Source organism: Salarias fasciatus (assembly GCF_902148845.1).
Source record: "Salarias fasciatus chromosome 23 unlocalized genomic scaffold, fSalaFa1.1 super_scaffold_20, whole genome shotgun sequence".
In the NCBI taxonomy this organism is placed as follows: domain Eukaryota; kingdom Metazoa; phylum Chordata; class Actinopteri; order Blenniiformes; family Blenniidae; genus Salarias; species Salarias fasciatus.
Window position 1 is genome coordinate 3,037,697 of NW_021941230.1, and position 26,722 is coordinate 3,064,418.

General features: G+C 47.2%; 1 long non-coding RNA gene across 2 annotated transcripts; it reads right to left on the reverse strand.

Moving 5' to 3' along the window:
* Positions 1 to 1,056: 1,056 nt before the first annotated feature.
* LOC115384163 (uncharacterized) lies at positions 1,057 to 26,540 on the reverse strand. Of its 2 annotated transcripts, none has more exons than XR_003930826.1 (5): positions 26,476 to 26,540; positions 8,325 to 8,380; positions 7,718 to 7,822; positions 5,376 to 5,480; positions 1,057 to 2,684 (listed from the first exon to the last, which is right to left on the reverse strand). It is a non-coding gene; the product is annotated as an uncharacterized LOC115384163 (long non-coding RNA). The 2 variants fall into 2 exon arrangements; XR_003930825.1 differs by having other exon boundaries at positions 1,057 to 2,708.
* Between the last annotated feature and the right edge of the window lie 182 nt (positions 26,541 to 26,722).

Below are 26,722 nucleotides of genomic sequence, written 5' to 3' on the forward strand. Positions count from 1 at the left end.
TATCTTCTCTTTCTGCGTTGATTGATTTTGTTTAAGACAAGTGTTGGCATATTTCGTTCTTTTGGTTATCGTTTCTTTATTTAATTTCATTTCCATTCTTTTTGTTATTCATTTACTGTTTTTGTTTGGGTGTGGCAGTTACAGGTTTGCATTTATTTTACTTGTGAGTAGTGGCTGCCCTCCCACTCGTGTTTAGTTATTAATATTTTCCTTTTGAGTGCATGAATGTGAGGGAAAACCCTTTTTAACTCCCCTTGTCTTTTCCCCTCCCTTCCAGAGGCTGAGAGCGACGGTGGCGGTATCGGTGTCCCTGGTGGCGGGTCTCCTTCCCGTGTGATGTGCTGCGCACCCCTTTTTGTTTGAGTGTTCACCTTTATTTTCAGCGAGTGAGAGTGTCCACGTGTGTCTGGGGTGATCCTTCAGAGGCCTTCATGCCCCCTACTACCCGTGTCCCTCCGGTAAGCCTCAGCTCCTGATTAGGCTCCCCCTCTTCCCCTTCTTTTAAGAGGAGTGAATGTGTTTTTGAAATTTGACTATTTTATAAAGAGATTTTCTGTTGGCCAGAACCCACGTCTCCTGCTTCCTAAGTCACGAACCTGAGTGTCCTTACTTTTTAGTTATTTACTTGGGTGCAATTCCCAAGGTGGCGTTGTCTGGCTTCCTTTTACCCGATTCTTCTCGCCACACAGACATCAACAGGTTTCAGTCTTCTGAGAAAGTCCAGTCTGCACCGACCGTTCTATATGCTGCATCAGGACTGATCAGTCCAGTCTGTGATCCAGGTGGACCCAGATATTTCCAGGTAGAGACCACCTCCATACACTCTCCATCAGTCTGGACTGGTCCATGTTGTGCCTCCACCTGCCAAACTCCACCATCTTCTCCTTTGTTTGAGCCGTGTTCAGCAACAGTCCATAGAACCTGCTCCAGTGCCTGAAGTCCCAGAGGACCTTCCTGTACCCCCCCCCCCCCCCCCCCCCCCCCCTCCCTTCACACAAACCACCACAGCCGCATCATCAGAGGACTTCTGGATGGAGCGTGATGATGACTGACAGGGAAAGTCCGCTGTGTGGTACCACAGTTCCCTGGAGGCTCCAGGACTGTCACCTCAGTCTCAGAGACTGAATTCTCCAGTCTGACACACTGTGGTGATGGGAACTCGTAGGATGAAACATGTGTCTCATGTTTTGATGGACAGATGATGCATGATGGGAATCATGTGGTTTGAGATCATACTGAGGCCCCATGGCAGGACACAGGTTGAGACCTCGGGGTGAACATGTGTGGCCAGTCAAACTCTCACAAACTACAGGAATATGGCGTCTCAGGTGGAAGACCTCACACCAGGGGGTCCAACGCTGGAGGTGCAGTACCACCTCCTTGCCTCACGATGGTGCTCATGAGCCCCTTGTCACCACCAGCTGCACTGCTGCTGGTCTGAAGCTGACTGGAGGGTGACGTCTTCACTCAGCAGAACCACGGCTATGAACATCACCGCCACGCAGGAAATCCTCAGACGACACCAGAATCACACCGATCTTCTCTCTGAGAGCTGCCACCACGTCCAGCACCGCCTCCCAGAGCAACACCTGGCTACCAGAACACCTCGCGGGCCCAGACTGGACTGGACCATCTTCCTTTGTGCTGAATGTTTCTCCCCTGGTTCCTGCAGAGCAGCCAGCAGCCTCTGCCCTCCCTCCGTCTCCCAGGATGCAGCACCAGAACCAAACCCCCCTGGACCTTCACTTCAAGGAAAGCTTTCCAAAGAGCCTCCAACCAGCCCCGTTCTCCAGACCCACAACCTGGTCTGCATTTGTTCTCAAACTCTGGAGACTCTTGCGGCTGCTGGGCACCCAGTGGACCCCCCAGCAGTGAGCGCTCATCATCAGGATCAGTCCTTCAGAGGATCCAAACAGCTGTTTATTCTAAAGATTAACAACCAGTTTAAATTATTTCTCCTCTTTTTGAGACTGGAGTTTGGTCATTAGCCTTGTCTTCAAGGTGGAGCCCAGAATTATTCATGAATAAATCACGGTTTTATTTTATTAATAATTCTAAATTTCTCTCAGCTCATTTTCTGTAATTTATCCAGTGTTCAATAAATCAGTGTTTTGTGCCATTGTTGGTTGATCAATAACGCCTCATTAATCTATCATTTTATCATTAAATTGTGGTGATTTATTCATTCCCAAATGACTGATTGTTTGACATTATGAATAAATAAATAACAATTTATTCTGATAACTGACAGATAAATTACTTTTATGTTTCAGGTTAAACTTTTTTGTCTCTGCAATTTATTAGTGACTCACAGTTCATAATCTGTAATTACTAATTAGTAAATGACAATTTACTCAAGTTAATAATTGAATTAAATTACTAAGTGATCAATTACCTTCAGTAATCCATAATTAGAAACTTAATACTAATGAATAAAGGTAAACTCCAACAGAGGGCTCTCTGTCAAGTATTAGATGATCCATTTGGTAAATCAGGCTCCACACTCAGTCAGTCTCTCAGGATTCTTGGCTGAATGGTGTTAAAAACACTGGAGAACCATAAAGCATGGTCCTCATGTCCCCCAGGACCATGGAGAGAAGACAGGGTCTGGTGAAGCAGGGACAGGATGGACCCTCCACTGCCATGTCCTCTGTGGAGGAGAACTGTCAGAGAGCCAACACACTCTGAGGACAGGAGGACAGGAGGATCTGCATGATTTCAGAGGTGTGTGTGAAAGTTAAGAATGAATTCTGTTCTCCATGATTGTGAGTTCAGCAAACACTGAAGCGCTGCTGCGTGACGTCGTTCTGTCCTCTTCTGCGCATGCGGGACACTTTTGGGTGGTATTCCGTTCAGACGGGAGATCACATACAAGTCGCATTTTATTGTAAATGTGAACGAACTCGCAAAAAAATCCGAATTGAGCATCAAGCCCTGCAGTGTGAGCGTAGCCTTAGTCTTGGTTAGTCAAAAGTGTAATGAGCAGATTTTAGCCAAAACAGAACCAAGACACACTGGAAGAGATGAAAAGAAAAGAAAAGAGTTTCTTACTTTGTGTCTGAAGGTCCAGGTTCAACACTGAAGAGTGGTGGAGTAAGTCTGGACCGGTCACTCTTCAGAGACAACCTGCTGGATCCTGAAGACTCTGCTGTGTGTCTGAATACACACACACACACACACACACACACACACACACACACACACACACACACACAGCAGTTTAGTGCCATTCTCAAGCTTCAATACTAATTTAAACGGCTCTTCATTGTAAAGATTAACAACCTGTTTAAATGATTTCTCTTTTTGAGACTGGAGTTTGGTCATTAGCAGCAGTTTGACGAGACATTCGACTCACGATACGAGACGAGACGATATTTATGTCACGATCATGAGACGAGACGAGATTTCCTCTTTACTTTTGAGAAAACTAAAATGACAAAGTACGACTGGAAAAACAGACTTTTTATTGAACAAAACCATACAGGTCATTTTGTGCTCAGGTCTGAAGAGGAGACACCCTGAAATCCACCTGGTAGTGTCTCCTGGAGACAGGTGTCTCTTCAGAGGGACGGGCTGTGAGGACTAAATGGAGGACATGTTTAAAATGAAAGAGTTGGAGCTTATTGCTGAAACGAATGGTTAAAAATCCCAGTGGAGACATGAAACAAGCTGCTCAGTGATTATAGGAAGAGGCTGATCACTGTAAAGCTAATGAAGATATTCTATTGATTATTGAGAAGGATATGAATGATGCTGGAGGTGACACTGTTTATTCAAATGTAAATAAAAGCTAAGAAATATTTTATTTCACAATGGTGCTTCTTGTCCATAATCTTATTAACTTTTGGAAAATACCAGAATCATTTCTGGTTAATCAAATAAAGAAAAAAATACTTTTTTGTTGAACGAAAGTAACTTTGAGCCCAAATTAGCCTGGAATATGAATAATTTTGGACTTATAAACTGTATTTTGACCACATTTGGGCCGTTTTCCTCTCTGCTCGGACTGGAATTTGCCAGAAAAACTAATCCATTGTCCACATTTGGCAAGCTGTCTGCTGTGTTCAGTGTGAGCTCACTCTGATCGGCTTCTGCCTTGATCCCATGAGACAGATTTTAATTTAAACAAGAAACATGGTCATGATTTAATCTCACCAAATCTTGTCACGCCCCTATCTGTAATTATTAATTAGTAAATGACAATTTACTCAAGTTAAGAATTGAATAAAATTACTGAGTGATCAACTACTTTCAGTAATCCATACTTTAGTAACTTAATACTAATGAATAAAGGTAAACCCCGACAGAGGGCTCTGTGTCAAGTAGTCTCCACACTCCGTTTTAGTCTGAGGCTACGTTCACACTGCAGGCTGAAGTGACCCAAATCCGATTTTTTTGCCCCTATGCGACCTGTATCGGATCTTTTCCTGACAGTCTGAACGACACAGATCCGATTTTTTTCAAATGCGACCCAGGCCACTTGGACATGTGGTCCTAAATCCGATCTATCTGATCTTTTGCCATGCGACTTCAGTCTGAACGGCCAGGTCGCATTTATCCGACCTGCACGTCACGATGTGGGGCGCCGAAGACGTGTGTCTTACCGTGAGTGTTAAAAAAAGACGCTCGCAGACGCACATTAAGGGAGTTCTTGTCATCTGAAAATTATGATTGAACTCCGTATCATTAAAGCCTCTCATCACTGTCCCCCCACTCCTGACTGCGTCTCTCTGTTGCTGCTGCTGCCCCACAAAACGCCACGGCCAAAAACTTGGCTCTCTTCCTTCTCATTCGCTAAATTCTGCAGTGCCAGGACAACGGGGAGGAAAAATAATAATAATATCCATACGTGCGCTCTCCCTATCTCTCTCCCTCTCTCTCGCTCCCTGTCTCTCTCTCTCTCTCTCACACACACACACACACACACACACAGAAGGAGCTCGGCGCGGCTGATTAGAAGCGCAGCACTGAAATGATTGCTCACTATTCAATTGGAAGAACACGTGTTTGATCAGTTCTTAAATAAATCATCGACGCTTGAAAAGCTACAGATTCTGTATGTTGTTTGTGAGTTCAGCAAACACTGAAGCGCTGCTGCGTGACGTCGTTCTGTCCTCTTCTGGCATGCGGGGCACTTTTGGGTGGTATTCCGTTCAGACGGGAGATCACATACAAGTCGCATTTTATTGTAAATGTGAACGAACTCGCAAAAAAATCGGATTTCACAAAAAAATCCGAATTGAGCATTAAGCCCTGCAGTGTGAGCGTAGCCTTAGTCTTGGTTAGTCAAAAGTGTAATGAGCAGATTTCAGCCAAAACAGAACCAAGACACACTGGAAGAGATGAAAAGAAAAGAAAAGAAAAGAGTTTCTTACTTTGTGTCTGAAGGTTCAGGTTCAGAACTGAAGTTTAGTGGAGTACGTCTGGACCAGTCACTCTTCAGAGACAACCTGCTGGATCCTGAAGACTCTGCTGTGAGTCTGAACACACACACACACACACACACACACACACACACACACACACACACACACACACACACACACACACACACACACACACACACACGGCAGCTTAGTGCCATTCTCAAGCTTCAATACTAATTTAAACGGCTTTTCATTGTAAAGATTAACAACCTGTTTAAATGATTTCTCCTCTTTTTGAGACTGGAGTTTGGTCATTAGCAGCAGTTTGACGAGACACTCGGCTCACGATACGAGACGAGACGATATTTATGTCACGATCATGAGACGAGACGAGATGTCCTCTTTACTTTTGAGAAAACTAAAATGACAAAGTACGACTGGAAAAACAGACTTTTTATTGAACAAACCATACAGGTCATTTTGTGCTCAGGTCTGAAGAGGAGACACCCTGAAATCCACCTGGTAGTGTCTCCTGGAGACAGGTGTCTCTTCAGAGGGACAGGCTGTGAGGACTAAATGGAGGACATGTTTAAAATGAAAGAGTTGGAGCTTATTGCTGAAACGAATGGTTAAAAATCCCAGTGGAGACATGAAACAAGCTGCTCAGTGATTATAGGAAGAGGCTGATCACTGTAAAGCTGATGAATATATTCTGTTGATTATTGAGAAGGATATGAATGATGCTGGAGGTGACACTGTTTATTGAAACGTAAATTAAAGCTAAGAAATATTTTATTTCACAATGGTGCTTCTTGTCCATAATCTTATTAACTTTTGGAAAATACCAGAATCATTTCTGGCTAATCAAATAAAGAAAAAAAAAACTTTTTTGTTGAACGAAAGTAACTTTGAGCCTAAATTTGCCTGGAATATGAATCATTTTGGACTTATAAACTGTATTTTGACCACATTTGGGCCGTTTTCCTCTCTGCTCGGACTGGAATTTGTCAGAAAACAAGTCGGTTGTCCACATTAACAAGCTGTCTGCTGTTTTCGGTGTGTGTTCATCGGCTTCTGCCTTGATCCCAAGAGACAGATTTTAATTTAAACAAGAAACATGGTCATGATTTAATCTCACCAGATCTTGTCACACCCCTATCTGTAATTATTAATTAGTAAATGACAATTTACTCAAGTTAATAATTGAATAAAATCACTGAGTGATCAATTACTTTCAGTAATCCATACTTTAGTAACTTAATACTAATGAATAAAGGTAAACCCCGACAGAGGGCTCTGTGTCAAGTAGTCTCCACACTCCGTTTTAGTCTGAGGCTACGTTCACACTGCAGGCTGAAGTGACCCAAATCCGATTTTTTTGCCCCTATGCGACCTGTATCGGATCTTTTCCTGACAGTCTGAACGACACAGATCTGATTTTTTTCAAATGCGACCCAGGCCACTTGGACATGTGGTCCTAAATCCGATCTATCTGATCTTTTGCCATGCGACTTCAGTCTGAACGGCCAGGTCGCATTTATCCGACCTGCACGTCACGATGTGGGGCGCCGAAGACGTGTGTCTTACCGTGAGTGTTAAAAAAAGACGCTCGCAGACGCACATTAAGGGAGTTCTTGTCATCTGAAAATTATGATTGAACTCCGTATCATTAAAGCCTCTCATCACTGTCCCACCACTCCTGACTGCGTTTCTCTGTTGCTGCTGCTGCCCCACAAAACGCCACGGCCAAAAACTTGGCTCTCTTCCTTCTCATTCGCTAAATTCTGCAGTGCCAGGACAACGGGGAGGAAAAATAATAATAATATCCATACGTGCGCTCTCCCTATCTCTCTCCCTCTCTCTCGCTCCCTGTCTCTCTCTCTCTCTCACACACACACACACACACACACACAGAAGGAGCTCGGCGCGGCTGATTAGAAGCGCAGCACTGAAATGATTGCTCACTATTCAATTGGAAGAACACGTGTTTGATCAGTTCTTAAATAAATCATCGACGCTTGAAAAGCTACAGATTCTGTATGTTGTTTGTGAGTTCAGCAAACACTGAAGCGCTGCTGCGTGACGTCGTTCTGTCCTCTTCTGGCATGCGGGGCACTTTTGGGTGGTATTCCGTTCAGACGGGAGATCACATACAAGTCGCATTTTATTGTAAATGTGAACGAACTCGCAAAAAAATCGGATTTCACAAAAAAATCCGAATTGAGCATTAAGCCCTGCAGTGTGAGCGTAGCCTTAGTCTTGGTTAGTCAAAAGTGTAATGAGCAGATTTCAGCCAAAACAGAACCAAGACACACTGGAAGAGATGAAAAGAAAAGAAAAGAGTTTCTTACTTTGTGTCTGAAGGTTCAGGTTCAGAACTGAAGTTTAGTGGAGTACGTCTGGACCAGTCACTCTTCAGAGACAACCTGCTGGATCCTGAAGACTCTGCTGTGAGTCTGAACACACACACACACACACACACACACACACATTTTAGTTTTTGAGAAAACTAAATGACAAAGTACGACTGGAAAAACAGACTTTTTATTGAACAAAACAATACAGGTCATTTTGTGCTCAGGTCTGAAGAGGAGACACCCTGAAATCCACCTGGTAGTGTCTCCTGGAGACAGGTGTCTCTTCAGAGGGACAGGCTGTGAGGACTAAATGGAGGACATGTTTAAAATGAAAGAGTTGGAGCTTATTGCTGAAACGAATGGTTAAAATGGTTTGATTGATGAATTCAATCATCAACACAGTTGTAAAGAGACGGACCATGCCAGAGGTCAAAGGTCAGAGCCTCCCAGCAGGGTGTGTTGGTCACTGACAGGTCAGGAGGTTCTGACTGAAGCTCAGAATGAGTGCAGCTCACTGAGAGCAGACAGAAACAGCAGCGCTGCATCTCGTCTCCTCCTTGCTGTTGCTGTGGACTCTGCAGGAGCAGCTGGCGTCTCTCACCTGTCCACACACTCTGGTCCGTCCTCCTCTTCATCCACACCACTCATCTTCAGTCACTGAGAGAGAAAGCAGCAGCATCATGTCTAACGCCGGGAACACACTGGACGCAGAAGCGTAGCGGAGGTGCCGCGCGCGCCTCAAACGTCTCCGCGCCGGCGCTTGGCTGTTCGCACTGGAGGCATATCTGCTGTCTGCGCTCTCCGCCTGGTCACACATCGGCTGCACTCGGCTGGATCCGTCAGCTCTCGGGTTTCACATTTGTTCCCTGTTCCCTCTGTCTCGCTCTGCCAGTATGGATGTGTGTTTTGGTGACCTGTGGAGACATTTTCTCCTCCTGTCCTCTGTTTTTCTGCATCACGTGAATGTCTGTCGCTGTGTGTGTGTGTGTGTGTGTGTGTGTGTGTGTGTGTGTGTGTGTGTGTGTGTGTGTGTGTGTGTTTGGGTGCGTACATGCGTATGTCTGTTTGTGTGTCCATCTGTCTTGTGATTAGACCCAAGTGACAAATTATAGACGGACGAGCAACACCGCCCGTAACTAATCGTCATTTAATTTGTTATATTTTGAAAATTGACCGGACTCTCTTGCCTTTTCTGTTTCCGACTCCCTGTCTGGTCTGATCTGCTTGATCCAGCTTGACAATAGCCGCTCTCGGTGCTCGCGGCTCGCGTGAAAAATAGAAGGAAGCGGAGCGCTGCACAGTGCGAGCCGCGGCGCGCGCGGCGCTCCACTGCGCGTTCGGTGCGGTCGGTTAGATAGGTTAACATGGGAGGTGATCAGAAGCGCCGTGTGCGGCGCTACCGCGTCCAGTGTGTTCGGGCCGTGACGCCTGGTTCACACAGGACGCGGAGGCGCCGCGCACCGAGTTTCAGATCGGCGCCCTTGTTAACCAATCTGACGGTTCACACAGGACGCGCTGCGACGCGACGCACGCGGAGCGGCTCGCGCCTTGGACCGCGGCCACTCCTCTCTATTTTCTCCACGAGCCACGCGCGCCGTGGAGCGCCAGTTGTAAAGCTGGACAGAGCAGATCGCACCACACAGGAAGTCGGGAACGGAAAATACGAGAGAATCCTTTCCATTTTCAAATTAAAATCAAGTAAAATAACATAAATTATGTTGTTTTTCGGTTTTCCTTTTCAGATAAACACACACACACACACACACACACACACACACACACACACACACAGGCGCAGTTCACCAACAAGATGATGGAAAACACCGTGCTGCTTCCTTCTTTGATTGACTGGATTAACCCACAATCTCATTCTTTGACGGAGCCTGTGCAGCGACAGGCAGAGAGCCAGCCAGGACTCTTCTCTCCACAACAGCACGCACTGGGATGACAAAATAAAATGATGAAATGATGACAAAATAAAACGTTAAGCGTTTAAAAACCAATAGTAGCCCACAAACCCAAAGAAATTAGTCCGTTTATACACTTTATTATGATAGAGACAACAGCCTTGATATATTATGAGAAGGCACAAACAATGGAGTAAACGGACTCCACAATTCATTCGGATTTGACTCTAATTTAAAACATTATTGGGACACGTGCACATGCTGCGAATATTTATTTTAAATATTGATTTACCCATGTGTAAAGTGCTCGTCAATGTGGATAACTGACAGAAGACGGAAACAACCGATCACTGCCGGGCTCTGTCGATGTCTGACCGGCGCGCAGAGCGCAGCAGAGTCGCATCCTGTGTGAACAGCCAAGCGCCTGCGCGCTGCCGCGGCGCCTCCGCGTCCTGTGTGATCCAGGCGTTACAGAACCTTTCAGACAGATCTCAGATCTGCAGCGAACAGCAGCGACACACCGAGGACTTCTTCTCTCTTCATGGACACACATGAGCTGATTAACACCAGGAGACAGAGACAGCTTCACTCTGACTGGACAGCCCTGACACACACACACACACACACACACACACACACACAGACACACACACACACACACACACACACACAGGGAGCATGAAGTGTTCTGGATGTGGAGACGGGGGACACCAGCAGCAGGTTTGTCCTCACAGAGAGCGTCCTGAGGGGCAGTGAGGGGGAGGTGTGGGGCCGAGGCCAGGACCGCGGGGTACTCTGTAGGAATTACAAAACACTGTCCAGAAAGATGGACGGAGCAGGACTACCAGAGACTGATGGACCAGGACTACCAGAGACTGAAGGACCAGGACTACCAGAGAGAGGAGAACCAGGACTACCAGAGAGAGGAGGACCAGGACTACCAGAGAGAGGAGGACCAGGACTACCAGAGACTGAAGGACCAGGACTACCAGAGAGAGGAGGACCAGGACTACCAGAGAGAGGAGGACCAGGACTACCAGAGAGAGGAGGACAAGGACTACCAGAGAGAGGAGGACCAGGACTATCAGAGACTGAAGGACCAGGACTACCAGAGAGAGGAGGACCAGGACTTGCGTTCCCTGTCGTGGAGACATGATAGTGCTGCTCATGACCAACGCCTGCGTTTCTTCTGTCAACAAGGAATCAGAGATCGAGTCTTTCTGGCGAGTCTTCTTTATGTCCGTTACCACGGAGACCAAGTCAGAGTGTTTTCATAAAGTTCCATTTTCTTTTCCTCTGAGCGCCGCTGCTGTGTGAACAGAAACCTCTACCAAAGCTGTTCTCATTTGAGAAACTTCTAAAGGGAAACTCGATCTCTACCACACACACACACACACACACACACACACACACACACACACACACACACACACACACACATACACACACACGAAGAAACAACACCTTTCTCCCTCTTCAGAACGGAGGATGGGTGTCATCTGGGTCTCCACCTTTTCTCTCAACCAGAACAGCAGAAAGTCTCCTCCTCTGAGCCTGGTTCTGGTTCTGGTTCTGCAGGTTCTGCAGGTTCCTTCCTTTTGAAACTTTTGCTTTCCACAGTTGCTCATGCCTGTTCAAGCACAACCGTTAGCTCGCTCTCTCTCTCTCTCTCTCTTTCTCTCTCTCTCTCTCTTTCTCTCTCTCTCTCGTGCGCATGCGTGAGCGTGAGCGTGAGCGTTTGGTGAGTGGAGTGTGTTGGTGAGTGAATGAGCGTTTCTTCGAAAACTTTGGTTTTCGATCTTTTTTTCTCACGGATGGTTTTTCTTTTTCTTTGTTTCACTCGTCACAACTGTTGTAAAGCACTGGGGGGTTCCCGGGGGGTGGAGGGGGGTCACGGTGTGAGCGGGTGCGGCAGCAGCCGGTGTTTGGCTGGGTGCCATGGCCAGCGATGGTGGGGCTGGCGGGTTTGAGCGTCTTTCCCGGAGGCATGGAGTGAAAGTCCCGGTCGGAGCGGACTTCTCCGTGGTGGAGTGCGCTCTGGCGGTAGGAGAAGTGGTGGGATGTGAGGCGGTGAGAGCAGCGTCGCGCATGAACAGCGCGGTGGTGTTGTTTCTCGAATCGATTGATAAAGTGAATAGCGTGGTGGAGCGAGGCGTGGTGCTGCGGGGCGCTCATGTCCGAGTTTTTCCTTTAATGAATCTTGCGCAAAAAGTGATTGTTTCAAACTTACCACCGTTTCTCAGTAACGAGGCTCTGCTGAAGGAGCTCTCACGGTATGGTCAGACTGTGTCTGTCATGAAGAGAATCTCTTCAGGCTGTAAATCCCCTCAACTGAAGCATGTGGTGTCATTCAGGAGACAAGTGTTCATGATCCTGAGAGATGGAGATGAGAAGCTTAACATCGTGCTGAAGTTTAATATTGACGGTTTCTACTACACTGTGTTTGTTACCTCAGATGTTATGAAATGTTTTGGTTGTGGGGAAGAAGGTCACCTGGTGCGCAGCTGCCCTGCTAAAGCTAATAAACCAGAAAATGAGAATGTTCAGGCTGAAGGAGAGGGAAACAATGAAGATCATGCAGGGGCGGAGCGGGAGCAGGAAGGGCCGGGGGCCCGGGGCCCGGAGGGGCCAGCCACTCAGGACCCGGAGGGGCCAGTCACCCAGGACCTGGAGGGGCCAGCCACCCAGGACCCGGGTAGCGAGCCCCCCTCAACCTCTGCTGAGGCTCCCACAGAACCCAGTCAGACCAGTACAGTCAGTCAGTTCACTGAAGATGGTGACAGGGAGCAGGAGATAGATGTGGATGTTCTTTCTGAAGGCGAACAGAAAATAATGGATGATGATTCTGTTTTTAAAGTACCAAAAGCAAAACGGAAAACCAAAAGAGAAGGAACAGGGACAAGACCAAAGAAAATGGCAGCATTGGAAAAAGCAGATGTGAATAAAGGTAAAGATTCAGATGAATTATCCACATCAGACAGTGAGCGGGAGTCTTCAGATTCAACCCTCCCTGATGGTCAGAAGGAGAATGGCTACAGTCTTGAGCAGATACGACGATTCCTACAGGCAACTAAAGGGAAACGGGAAGTAAAAGTGGAAGATTTCTTTCCAAATCGTTTGTTGTTTGTTGCATCAGCCAGGTGGCTGATGAGAAACAGAGGTCCTGAGGGACTGGAGAGACCAGAGGTTTACCGCCTTAAGAAACTGGTTCAAAAGGTGAATCTACAAATTAATGATGGTTAAAACTGAATCAAAACAGATAAAAATGTGTTTTGCACATTTTTTCTGGTTCCTTGCACTTCTTCTGACCATGAGCAGTTTTAGGTTTGCATCTTTAAATCTAAATGGGGCCAGAGATGTTAGAAAGAGAGCAGTCTTCTTTGAGCTCATAAAAACTAAGAATATTGACATTGCCTTTGCACAGGAAACCCATAGTAATGCTGATAATGTTGTTGACTGGAAGAGGGAGTGGGGAGGGGACATCATTTTCAGTCACAAGTCCACAGTCAGTGCAGGAATTGCGATTCTCTTTTCAGAGTCTTTTCTGCCATTGTCCTATGTGGTTGAGGAAATTGTAGAGGGAAGATTATTGAAAGTCACAGCAAAATATGAGGAATGTACCCTGACTCTTATAAATGTGTATGCACCAGTTAACCCTGGTGAGCGGTGTGCTTTTTTAGAAGATCTAGCCAATGCACTTTCAGCCTGTGTTTTAACAGATTTTCTGATCTGTGCGGGTGATTTTAATTGCACTGTCACTGACTTGGACAGAAACCATCTGGAACCGAATGTGCAGTCAAGGAGGAAGCTGAAACGCATCGTTGAGACGTTTGAGCTGACTGATGTGTGGTGCTCTAAGCATGGCGACAGTAGGCAGTACTCTTGGGCACATATGAAGGATAATCAGGTTTCCCTGGCCAGGTTGGACAGACTCTATTGTTTTAAACATCATGCCCAGATTTTTAAATCCTGCACTTTAAGCCCAGTGGGGTTCTCGGATCACTGTTTGCTAATGGGAAATATTTTTATTACAGGGGTAAAACCCAAGAGTGCTTATTGGCATTTTAATACTGTTTTAATCAATGACGGCCATTTTAAAGAGTGTTTTGTTTTCTTCTGGAACCAGTGGAGGTCCAGAAAACCCCAGTTTTCCTCCTTGCAGCAATGGTGGGATATCGGAAAAATACAAATCCAACAGTTTTGTCATCAATATAATTTCAATGTCACTCGAGAGATCATAAAATCAGTCAGAGATCTAGAGATTGAGATAGTGGAGCTTGAAGAATTATGTGGTTCCACAGGAGATTTAGGCCACTTTCAGGCCTACAAAGCAAAAAAATCAGCTTTAGCAGATCTGCTGGGGCTTAGAGCACAGGGGGCGCTAGTCCGATCACGCTTCCAAAATATGGCTGATATGGATGCTCCGTCTAAGTTCTTCTTTTCCCTTGAGAAGAAGAATGGTCAGAAGCGGCTGATTCACTGCCTGAGATCGGCTGATGGGAGGGATCTGACAGAGCCGGAGGAGATAAGGAGGAGAGCTGTGGACTTCTTCTCGGCGCTGTACATCAGTGAACACAGAGAGGATCTGCTGATGTCCAGCTCCTTCCTTGAAAACCTGCCACAGGTGTCAGCACAGGACAATGCAGACCTAGAGCGGCCAGTGACACTACAAGAGCTACAGATGGCGCTCAGTGGGATGGAGAACGGCAAATCTCCAGGCCTGGATGGTCTACCTGTTGACTTCTACAAGGCATTCTGGTCCACAATCGGGGAGGATCTGCTGGATGTTATCAGAGACAGTTTGACTGGTGGGAAGTTACCCCTCAGCTGTCGGAGAGCGGTCCTCACCCTCCTACCGAAGAAAGGTGACCTTTCGGAGATCAAGAACTGGAGGCCTGTGAGTCTGTTGTGTGCTGACTACAAGATCCTGTCCAAGGTGCTGTCCAATCGGCTGAGAAAGGTGATGGAGCATGTCATTCATATCGATCAGTCATATTGTATCCCCGGCAGATCAATAAGGGATAATATATCCCTAATTCGAGATTATTTGGAAGTCTCTAGTTCATTGGGTTTGAAATTTGGTCTGATTTCAATAGATCAAGAAAAGGCTTTTGACAGGGTGGAGCACCAGTACCTCTGGGATACTCTCCAGGCATTTGGTCTCTCCCCCAGTTTTGTAGCCATGATTAAGACTCTCTACTCTGACATTGAAAGTATATTGAAAGTCAATGGTGGTTTATGTGCTCCTTTCTCTGTTGGGAGGGGCATTCGACAGGGTTGTGCATTGTCTGGTATGCTGTATTCTTTATCCATTGAACCAATGCTGATTAAGATCAGGAATGAGTTGAGGGGGGTCAGACTCAGGCAAGATGCTTCGCCACTTCACCTTTCTGCTTATGCAGATGACATCATGGTGGCCATCACTGGCAATGAGGACATTCAGAGACTGCTGAACATTACTTCTGCTTTTGGAAAAATTTCCTCCTCCAAGGTAAACTGGGACAAGAGCACAGCTCTGCTAGTTGGAGGATGGGGCGGACTTGAGCCAAGTTTACCTGGTGGAGTTTGTTGGAAGAGAAATGGGATTAAATATCTTGGAGTGCATCTTGGTAACCAAAGTGAGGTTATGAAAAACTGGGAAGGAGTTGCAGAAAAAATGGAAGGCAGAATAAAAAAATGGCACTGGCTGTTACCGCGGATGTCTTATAGGGGGCGTACACTCATCATTAACAACTTGGTGGCCTCTACGCTTTGGCATCGGCTGGCTGTTCTTGAACCTCCGCAGGATTTGTTACGGAGTGTTCAGAGTTCCATCGTTGACTTCTTCTGGGACAATCTTCACTGGGTCCCTCAAAGTGTTTTGTTTTTGCCAAAAGAAGGAGGAGGACAGGGGCTGGTTCATCTGCTCAGCAGGAAGGCTGCCTTTAGATTACAGTTTCTGCAAAGTTACCTCTATGGTTCTGAGTTTTTACCATGGAGGCCAGTTGCAGATTTTATTTTTGGTCAGGTTGGGAATTTGGGTTTTGATAAGACACTGTTTTGTTTTGATTGGGCCAACTCAAGTGTGAACTGTTTGCCACCTTTCTATGCCAGTGTGGTCAGAGTGTGGAGGCTGATGGAGGTGAGCAGACTTGATCCTACTGCATCCCTGCACTGGCTGCTTAAGGAACCCATACTCCAAGGAGCACGTCTGGGAACACCATGGAAAGACGCCCCGCTAATGTCTGCAGTTTTCTTCCAGAAACGAGTAACAATGGTTCAACACCTGCTGCAGCTGGCGGGAGAGAACTTGGACAACGCTGAGGCCTTGGCGGAGAGGCTGGAGGTCCGGTCTGTCCGGACGGTTGGTGCCATCCTGGAGAAGTTCAGGAGGGCGTTTTCCAAAGAGGACAGGGCGCTCCTGCAACAGTGGTCTAATGGCGAAATAACACCTGACGCTTCTGATCCATTTCCTAGGGTGGCGATCAAAGCAAATCTTCCGGACTGTGGCATGGCAGACCCTCTGCTCAGCGGCTGTGTGTGGATGTCTCTGGACACTGCTAATGGGAAGGGTCTTTACCAGGGGTGTGTAAAGGCTTTAAACAAAGAAAAACTCAAAGGAAGGGCAGACACACCATGGAGAGCTTTTCTGAAAGTGAAACCAGAGGTTAAACCAGCCTGGAATGTTTTCTATAAACCACCATTGACAAAAAATGTTGGAGACTTGCACTGGCGTGTTTTACATGGGATTTTAGCAGTCAATGCCTTTGTGTCAGTGATCAATCCTTCGGTTCCAGATGGTTGTCCTTTCTGTTCTATGAGAGAAACTGTTTTTCACTGTTTTGCCCAGTGTTCCAGATTAACTCCACTGTTCAGAGCACTCAGCACTTTAGTGAGCCGGTTCAAAGAGCACTTTACTGAGTTAATGTTCATTTTTGGTTTTTCTTATGGGAAGAAGAAGAAGAGGAAGGGGAGATTGTTGAATTTCATTTTTGGACAGGCAAAAATGGCAATTTACCTGAGTAGGAAGGAGAAGATCAAGGGAGAAGGGAGATGTGATGCTCTACTGCTGTTCAAGAAACTTGTGAGGGCTCACATACAGTTTCAGTACAGGTACTACTTCAAAATGGAGGACTTGGAGACTTTTAAAAACACCTGGGATCATGATGGTGTCTTGTTCTCTGTTAGAGATTCAAAAATAACTTTTGCAGATGTTTTGCTGTAATTTGTGGCAGAGAATGGTTGACTTTTTTATTTATTTATTTATTCCTTGTATTTATTTAATCTCTTTCGATTTGGCGTTTTGTATATGTTAACGTTGACTTGATACAACCCAGTCTTGTTAAATAAAGGATTGTTGAAAAGTCAAGTCTCTCTCTCAACCGACGGTGAAACTCTGAAAGTTTCCTGTTTCTCACATGAAAAAGTTGTGTGCACCCCTGAACACACACACACACACACACACACACACACACACATAAACACACACACACACCAGAAGACGGTGGTGTGACGTTCGTGAACGGCTCATTCGTTTGAGCATCTCTTTTAAGCAGGAGGAGTCAGAAAAGTTTCCACAGGGAGAACTGTCTGGTGGCGGCCCAGCGTTCATAGTGACGTCTCTTTTTGACCCTTGGATGTCGGCTCCTCCTCTCACTGTGAAGCAGAATTCAACAAGCGGTGGATTGTTCTCCACTAACAGGGAACCTGAGCTGGTTCAGACCGTAGTGAGACAGGTTAGTTTGACCCTGCTGATGATGTGTTGCTGCAGTTGTAATTAGTAATCGCAGAGGAGGAGGAGAGTCTGGAGACGGAGGTGAACCGGTTCCTCGTCAGTGGAGACTGGCTTCATGTCTCTTGTTGCTGGTTGATGTTAAAACCAGACGACAAGCTGTCTGACCTGTTATTGGTCTGAATTCAGCACTGACTGTGACGAGCAGCAGCAGGAAATGACACAGGAAGTCAGCAGCGAGTAAGGAACACACACACACACACACACACAGCATACATTTCTCAGTCTTAGGAACATGTGGACACACACTTTTTCTAGGGACGATGTCCAAGGTAAAGCACAATCTAATATCTATCAGAAACACATCTCTTTCAGTCCTGGCCAACAAACAGCTTCACACCGCCGCTCGGAAACTCAGCCTGAGTGCCGGACGGCGCAGGTAGGTGACGTGTGATGTGGTAAGTGACGCACTTCCTGTGAGACGGCAGATTCAAACTAAGCGCGCTGACAGATTCATTTGTTTACTGAATTTCACTAACTCGGCTCTAAAAAGTCGTAGAAGTAGAGAAATTAGTGTGTTTTAGGTTCACCCTGGAGCACAGTGAAGAGGATTCGACCAGCCTGACAGAGTACATAGATCGCTGCTTCGACCGGATCGTCATGGGGAAGCCGAATCAAACATCCACCCCCTCTACTTCCTCGTCTAAAGCCAAGAGACAGCGGGAGGAATCGTCTGGAGCTATTTCTCCACCTGCGAACGACTCGACGGACGTTCTTATCTCCATAGATAAGAAACTTTCCAGCCTCGATGCTCGCCTGAACCTGTTGGAAATCCTCCACAAGGAGTTCCAGGCTGTGCGCGAGTCGCTGGAATTCAGCCAGCAGCAGGTCGAGTCGCTGGCGGCGGAGAACGTCAGCCTCAGAGAGTCGGTGAAGACCCTCACGGAGGGGCTGACCCGACTGTCAGAGGAAAACAAGAAGATTAAAGAAACGGTGATCGATCTCCAGGCCAGGAGCATGAGGGACAACTTAGTGTTCTCTGGAATCCCGGAGCAGACGGAGGAGGACCCCGAGGCGACGGTGAAAAGTTTCCTCAGAACGCAGCTGAAGCTCCCGGAGGAAGCGGTGAAAAACATCTCCTTCCACAGGATCCACCGCCTGGGAGGGAGAAGACCCGGCGAGTCCAGACCCAGACCCATCGTGGCCAAGTTCGTCAACTTCAAACAGAAGGAGCAGGTGAAGAGCCAGGGCCGGCAGCTGAAGGGAACCCACTACGGCGTGAATGATCCCGATCAGGAAAAAATCCATCTCGGAGGGCTCCCGCGCCGTCATCGCCGTGGATAAATTATTCATCAACGGCCAGCTGTTCCGTGACCCAAACATCACTCCGTGGCTCTACTGATCTCAGGTGCTGCATTCTCACTATCCCATAATCACTCCGTAAATATTGATACATAAAACAGCCATAAATTAATTAATAGTAAGTCACTGCCCGTCTCCACTGCACTGCTCACCGTGGATGTGTTTTTTTAAGCATTTGTTTCTTTTTTCACTCTCACTTTTTTCTCTCTTCACCCTTTTTCACTCTCACCCTCTCACGCTTCACTGTAGCTGCACCCGTTACCATAGTAACCCGACACGCGGGGCGCACCGGGACATCGGCTTATTGACACACATCACTGTACAGGTTCACGCGCACTATAAGCATGTTGATAGACAGATTCAGAACGCACATTCAGCTGACATGCACGCGTGCACACCAGTAAACAACGGGCTCCATTCAGACACCAGGTTTAGTGAAATGCATGTAACACTCATAGCTGTCTAGTCATGAACACTCTTAATTTCGTTTCCTGGAATATCCGTGGGGCTGGTACAAGGGAAAAGAGATTAAAAATTACCCATCGGCTTCAGGAGTTGCAGGCAGACATTGTCTTATTACAGGAAACTCATCTAACAAACTCATCAGTAGATCTTCTCCGATCAACACAGTTTCCACACGTGTACTCAGCCTGTTACAATTCCAGGCAAAGAGGAGTAGCAACTCTTATCAGTAGAAGGTTAAACTTCTCTACTGACAGTTCAATCATAGATCCAGAAGGCAGATTTGTTATTATCACATTATCTATCCAGAATGTTAAATTCTGCATTGCTAACGTGTATGGACCTAATGTTGATGACCCCTCCTTCTTTCACTCCCTCTTCTCCTCACTGGATGATCACTCAGGTCACACATTGATTATAGGAGGGGATTTCAACATGGTTTCTGACCTACAATTGGACAGACTGAGTACCACAGGAAGTCAACGACTCTGGCAATCCTCAGAAACTGTGAAACAGTACATGAAGGATTTTGGTCTCTGCGATGCCTGGCGCTCTCACCACCCCACTGCAAGAGAATACACATTCTTCTATTCAGTTCACCATTCCTACTCTAGATTAGATTATTTCTTAACTAGCAGCACACTGATGAATGACATCTCAGAAATCAAAATTCATCCCATCGTCATAAGTGATCATGCACCAGTTTCATTTACTCTCAGAAATAAGACGAATAAACCACCAACTAGAAACTGGAGATTTAATACATCATTACTTAAAGATCCAGAGTTTATTAGCTATCTAACGAGAGAATGGTCTATATATTTAGAAAATAATGACTTGCCAGATACTTCAGCATGTGTTCTTTGGGAGGCAGGGAAAGCAGTGATGAGGGGAAAAATAATTTCCTTCTCCTCACACAAGAAAAAGAAAGAAGCTTCAAGAACTTCAGAATTGGAATTAAGAATTAAATCGCTGGAGGAGGCTTATCATGTCTCCCCACAAGAGAACATACTGAAGGATATAAGGAAAGCTAAACTTGAACTGAATGAAATTCTAGATAAAAAAACTCAATTCCTGATCCAACGACTCCGTTTAGAGAACTTTGAGCATAGTAATAAATCTGGAAGATTCCTGGCGAATCAGTTAAAAACAAACAAGGAGAAAAACACGATTTCAGCTGTTAAAGATTCAGAAGGAAACATCAGCCATGACCCAGACAAGATCAATAATATCTTTAGAGATTTCTATCAAGGATTATATCGATCACAAATAGACACAACAGATGAGGAAATTAATACTTTTTTTAATGATATTAACCTTCCAAAATTGAAAGATGAAAATAGAATAGTGTTGGATTCTCCTCTTTCACTGGATGAACTCCATAAATCTCTGCAGGATATGCCCAACAATAAAGCTCCAGGTCCAGATGGCTATCCAGCAGAATTCTATAAAGAATTCTGGACCATGTTGGCTCCCACTTTTCATAAAATGGTAATGGAAATAAAAAATAAACGAACAGTACCCTCAAATATGAACTTAGCCAAAATAACTTTAATACTTAAACCAGGGAAAGACCCCACACTTCCGTCTAGTTACCGTCCTATTTCATTAATAAATGTAGATCTCAAAATAATCAGCAAAGCCCTATCCAGAAGAATAGAAAAGGTAACCCCGCTCATAATACATCCTGACCAAACAGGGTTCATTAAAGGTAGACACTCATCCAATAACATGCGCAGATTAATTAATATAATAGATTACGCTACAATACACAATCTGGAATCCATAATTATCTCTTTAGATGCTGAAAAAGCTTTTGATCGAGTAAATTGGAAATTTCTATTTGGAATATTAACCAAATTTGGGTTTGGAACGTCTTTCATAGATTGGATTAAAATCTTATATAACAACCCAGCTGCATGTGTGAAGACTAACGAGCAGACTTCTTCAAGCTTCTGTCTGCAGCGAGGAACCAGACAGGGCTGTCCACTCTCTCCCTCACTGTTTGCCATCTTTATCGAACCTCTGGCAGCTGCTATAAGACAAAATAAAGACATCAGAGGGATCCTGGCTAACAATAAGATAGAACATAAAATAAGTCTTTATGCAGATGATGTATTGCTTTTCCTGCAGAACTCTCCATCTTCTATCTCCCAGACAATCACACTTATTGACAAATTTTCACTAATATCTGACTATTCTATCAACTGGTCTAAGACTACAGCCATGCCTATAAACTGTGATTTACAAAGTATACCCAATGCTACAATCCAGTCTGGAAACATTAGATATTTAGGCATAAACATTTCTCCAAGGATATCAGAACTTTTAAAACTAAATTACGTTCCGTTACTGAAATCAACAGAGGATGACCTCTTACGGTGGAGACGCTTACCTATATCTCTTATGGGGAGGGTTGCCACCATTAAAATGATGACTTTACCTAAGGTTAACTATTTATTTTCAATGATACCAACCAAACCATCGTCTGGCTGGTTCAAATCACTGGACTCATACATATCTAAATTTCTCTGGAAAAATAAACCATCACGTATCAGTCTAAAGACGCTACAACAGACTAAAGACAGAGGTGGACTAGACTTGCCTAACTTCAGTAATTACTTTATAGCCAGCAAGCTGCAATATATCTCCAAATGGCTTAAACCGAACAATTTAGATGAGCCATGGCTGGATGTAGAGCAAGCATTATGTGAGGATCTAGTTATCTCTGACCTGCCATTCATCAGTCCCACCATCAAATCCCATCGGTGTTTTAAAAGTGTCAACATCAGCTCCTCTTTAATGGCTTGGTGGGACTTTCTAAAGCTAACCAAATCTTCTCTGATCCCGTGTAAACTCACACCCATCTGGAACAACCCGGACATCGTGCAAAACAAAAAGATGATCAACTTCACTCAGTGGAGAAATAAAGGAATCAGCCAGCTTGAACATATCATTGAAAATGGCAACTTTCTATCATTCAATACTCTCATCTCACAATATGGAATCAGCAGCACAGCATTTTTAGAATATCATCAACTTAAATCTATCATAGGCAAAAAGTATACCTTTAATCAATTGCAGGGACAGCTACCTCTCGGGGTCGAAGAATTCTTAAACCTCAGTTCCCCAAAGTTGCTATCAAAGATATATAAAATATTATCAAAGGTAGAAGACGAAATCTTCCTTCCGACCTTAAAATGGGAGGCTGACTTATCTAACAACTTTGACCAAAATGCGTGGTCACAAATATGTTTAAATACTTTCAAAATGACAAAGAATTCAAATATACAACTAATACAATTCAAAATTCTGCATAGAATTCATTACACAGGACGAAGGATGTTCCAGATGGGTCTATCACAATCTGATATCTGTTCACATTGCAAGGATAACATGACTGACAACTACCTCCATGCCTTGTGGTCCTGCACACCAGTGCAGAGGTTCTGGCTTCAGGTGTGTGAGGACCTGTCAACATGGTTCACATGCAATATCCCTGCAACTCCCACACTGTGCCTTTTAGGTGATCTGGGTGAAATTAACATGTCGATAAACTCTGTCTACATGGTTCTCACCATCTTGTGCATCGCAAAGAAAACTATCCTTGTAAATTGGAAATCCAGAAATAATCTGAGTAACGGGCAGTTTAAGAATCTTCTATTAGATCATATCAGCTTGGAGACGATGTCTGTCTGTTCAGAGGATCAATCAGCTGAATCTGGTTCCCTCTGGTCCCCTGTGATCAGCTCCATCACTTAATGTAAGGGGAAGATGAGGGCCTCTCCACTTTGAGGGTCGGTTGTTGGTGGGGGGGCCTGATGGCTGCAGGTGGTTGGCACTGTCTTGGGGTCGGGATCTGGGCAGCTTCGCTGGGGGCTGTCTTCGTGTTTGGTTTGGATTGGGGGTGGGGGGGCTGCCGGTTGTTGGGGCTGTCTGGCGGCGGTGGGGCGGGGGCCCCGGGGGGCCGGGGTCGGCGGGTGCCGGTTCATGTCCGGGCGGCCGGGGTGTCCTGGGGCGGGTGTGGCTGGGGGCCCTGGGCCCTGGTGCCTGGGGGCTCTCTCCTTCCGTGAGGGTGGGGGGGTCGACCTGGCTGGGGGGGCCGGTCGGCTCGGGCGTGCTGCCGCGGCCTGGGTCGGTGCACGCCCTGGTGTCTGGTTGCTGCCCCGGAATCCAGGGCATCGGGGTGGGTGGTTGTGGTGGTGGGGGACAGGGGGGTGGGGTGGATGGGTGGGGGGTGGCGGGGGAGGTGGGTGGGTGGTGGGGGACAGGGTGGGGTGGATGGGGGTGTAGATAGGGGGGTGGTGGGCTGTGGGGGTTAGGGGGTTGGGGAAGGTGCGTGTACGTGTATGTGTATATGTGTGTGGGTGTGTATGTGTGAGTATGTATATATGTTTTTGTATGTGTGGGTATTTATGTAGGTGTATGTGAGTGTGTGGGTGTGTATCTGGATATGTTTGTGTATGACTATGTATGTATGTGTGTGTGGGTATGTATCTGTGAGCGGGGTATGTATGTGTTTGAGGGTGTGTATCTGTAAGTATGTATGTATGTCTGTACGTGTGTGTATATGTGTGGGCGACTGGAGCTATGTATGAGAGAGTGCGGTGTCCTGTGGGGGGTGGCCCCGGTGGGCCTGGGGTCGGTGGGCCCTGGGTCTGGGTCCTTCTGCTGCCCCCTGTCTGTCCTCACCTTCACTCCTCCTGATGCATGATGGGTGTGTGCTTCTTGGGTCGGTGGTTCTCTGGCCATGGTCGCTGTCCGCCCTGGTCCTGGGGGGGGGGGGGTGGCGCTCCTGGCCCTGTCCTTCATCGGGGGGCTCCTGGGTGACGGGGGTGCTGCGGCATCCCCGGACCCCCCTCTCCCCCCGCTCTCATGCACACACACGTAGGGCTTTGGGAGGCGGGCTTATCAAGTTGGGTGTGGTGGAGGGGGCCATCTAAGTGGCCCCAATCACTGCACCCTTCAGTGGCTCGCCTCTCAGTCTTAATTGCACTTAGTCATCTAACACAACCAAATACATACAAACACACACATCGGGGGGTCTTGGCGCGCTGTGTCGGGGGTGGGGCTGTTCAGGTGGATGAGACTGCTCGTTTGGCCTCACTCGCGGCATGGTGTGGTTACTGACCCTCAAATTTTAATCGCAAACAACATATACTCCCATCAACACTCAAGAGACGGAGGGGGGGGAGGGAGGGCAATGGGGTCTTCTGCGCCCCCGTTTCCAGATTCCTTCTGGTGGGGGGTGGGGCGGGGGGGGCTGTTGTTTTCCCCACAGGCCGGGGGTTTGGAGCGGCTGTGGTTTGGGGGGCTGCTGGCTCAGGGGGGTGCATACCTGTCTGCGGCGGGGGGGTGGGGGGGTGGGGGCGGCAGTTGTGGGTGGCGGGGGGTTCTGGATGTGGGGTTCGGTGTTCCCTTGCCTTCCGGGGGTGTCTCCCACAGGATGTGACAGTTGGATGACGCGGGAATGTGAGTGTGTTTGGGGTAGGATGGACTGTGTGTGTGTGTGTGTGTGTGTGTGTGTGTGTGTGTGTGTGTGTGTGTGTGTGTGTGTGTGTGTGTGTGTCTGTGTCTGTGTCTGTGTGTATGTGCGTGTGCGTGTGCGTGCGCGTGCTTGTTAGCGTGTGCGTGAGAGGGTGTGAGTGTGTTGGAATGTGAGTGTGTGTGTGTGTGCGTTTGGTTTAGGGATGAGTGGTTGTGTGTGTGCGTGTGTGCATGTGTGTGTGTCAGTATGAGTGAGTGGGTATGAGTGTTGGGTTGGGGCGGGGGGGAGTGAAGGCGGGAGAGGACAGGGGGTGGGAGGGGTGGGCCGGGCGGGGGACGGGCGGGGGGGTGGGTTCCGGGTGGGGGTCGTGGGGTGGGGGGTGGGGTGGGGTGGGTTGGGGGGGGGGGGGGGGGGGGGGGGGGGGTGGAGTGGGGTGGGGGGGGGGGGGGGGGGGGGGGGGGGGGGGGTGGGGGGGGGGGGGGTGATGCCCTGGATCTCGGGGTGCGTGGCCGGAGCGCTGGGGGGTGTACTGGCCTGGGGTGGGTAGCCGCCCGTGTGGGCTGGTTCTCCTGGGTGGGTCATAGCCCTTCGCCTGGGTGGGGGGTTGGCTCCTGGGCTCTTGGGCCTTGGGCTCTCGGCCCTGCCCGCCCCGGGCGTCCGGCGCCCGGGGTGGACCGGCTCCTGCCGGTCATGGCTCCGCGGGGCCCGGGCCCCGGGACTGCCGGGGGTCCCCGGCCGGGGCTTTCCTCTGCCCGTTTCTGGACTGGAGCGTGGGCGTCTGCCTGGGGGGGCGGCTTGGATCCGGGCTCTGTGATGTCTGCCGGCTGTCTGGGCTCTGAGGGCCTCTCTGGCCTGCTTCTGGCCTTCTCAGAGGTCAGAGGTCATATATGCATGATCACTATCACCATCACTGTCACCATCATATTCACATGATCACGTTGATCTTTAATCACTCTTTACATACTGGGTTACCTTGTCTTCTTGTGGTGGTTAGACTAATGGTGATCTGTAGCAGACCTCTCTTGATGCACGCCCCTAGTTTACTACTAGTTACGACTAGCTATATTCAAAAAAAAAAAAAAAAAAAAAAAAAAAAAATACGGTTTGTGGTGTCCTTGCATTTCCCTCCTCCCCTACACCTCCTTTTATTTTTGTGGCCTGGTCTGTTCACTAATATGGTTTGGAAAAAAAGGGGGGAAAAAAAAAAAAAAAAAAAAATGTATGTATGGTTCTGTAATTTTCTGTGTTGGTTGTCGGCTCTGTTTTGGTGTTGTCTAGATTGGGGGTTTGGGATTGTTCTAGGTTGCGTGTGGTGCGTCGACAACACTGTTTTGTATTGTGACTTTGTACATAGGTTGTGTGCCCCCCCCCCCCCCTTCCGTTCTCCCTCTCTTTATCTTTCTCTCTTTCTGTCCCTGCTCTCTGAGCGTTTCCGTCCCGGTCCTGTCCGGTAGCCATGCCGGATGCCAGCTTTAAATAAAGGCAGCAGCAGGAGGAGACTCAGTCTCATCCTGCTGCTAATATTAAAATCTGTTCGGATAGTAAAAGGCTACAATCATACAATATTGCACGCCCCAGCTACCGAACAGGACAAGGGAAAAAAAAAAAAAAGGAAACTCAGCCTCAACAGTAACAGGGCCACATGTCAGGAAATGATGGCGGGCCTCCTGCTCGTCTAATGGCGACGTCTCCGTCCTTCTACTACAGATCACATGACGTTCATCAAGGAGCCAGTCTTCAGAACGGCTCTTTCAAAGGAACGGCTCGCTTCACAGAGCCAGAAACCCCGGATCCAGAAGAGAACAGCAGCAGCAGCACTCACCTGCTTCTCCTCTCAGGCTGTCAGTGGAGTCTGAACTCACTCAGCGCTTCACTTCCTGCTTCACTTCCTGAACTGAGCTGCTGCGCCTCCTCAATGGTTTTTCTTCCTTTTTTTTAAACGAGACCCTGTTAGAGGAAGTGAGACACAGATCAGCTCTTCAGAATAAAATCATGGTTGCAGTTTAAAGAAAGAGGGACTGAGAGAGAAGAAAACACCAAAGTCTTTCTGATTGAAACATTGAAAACGG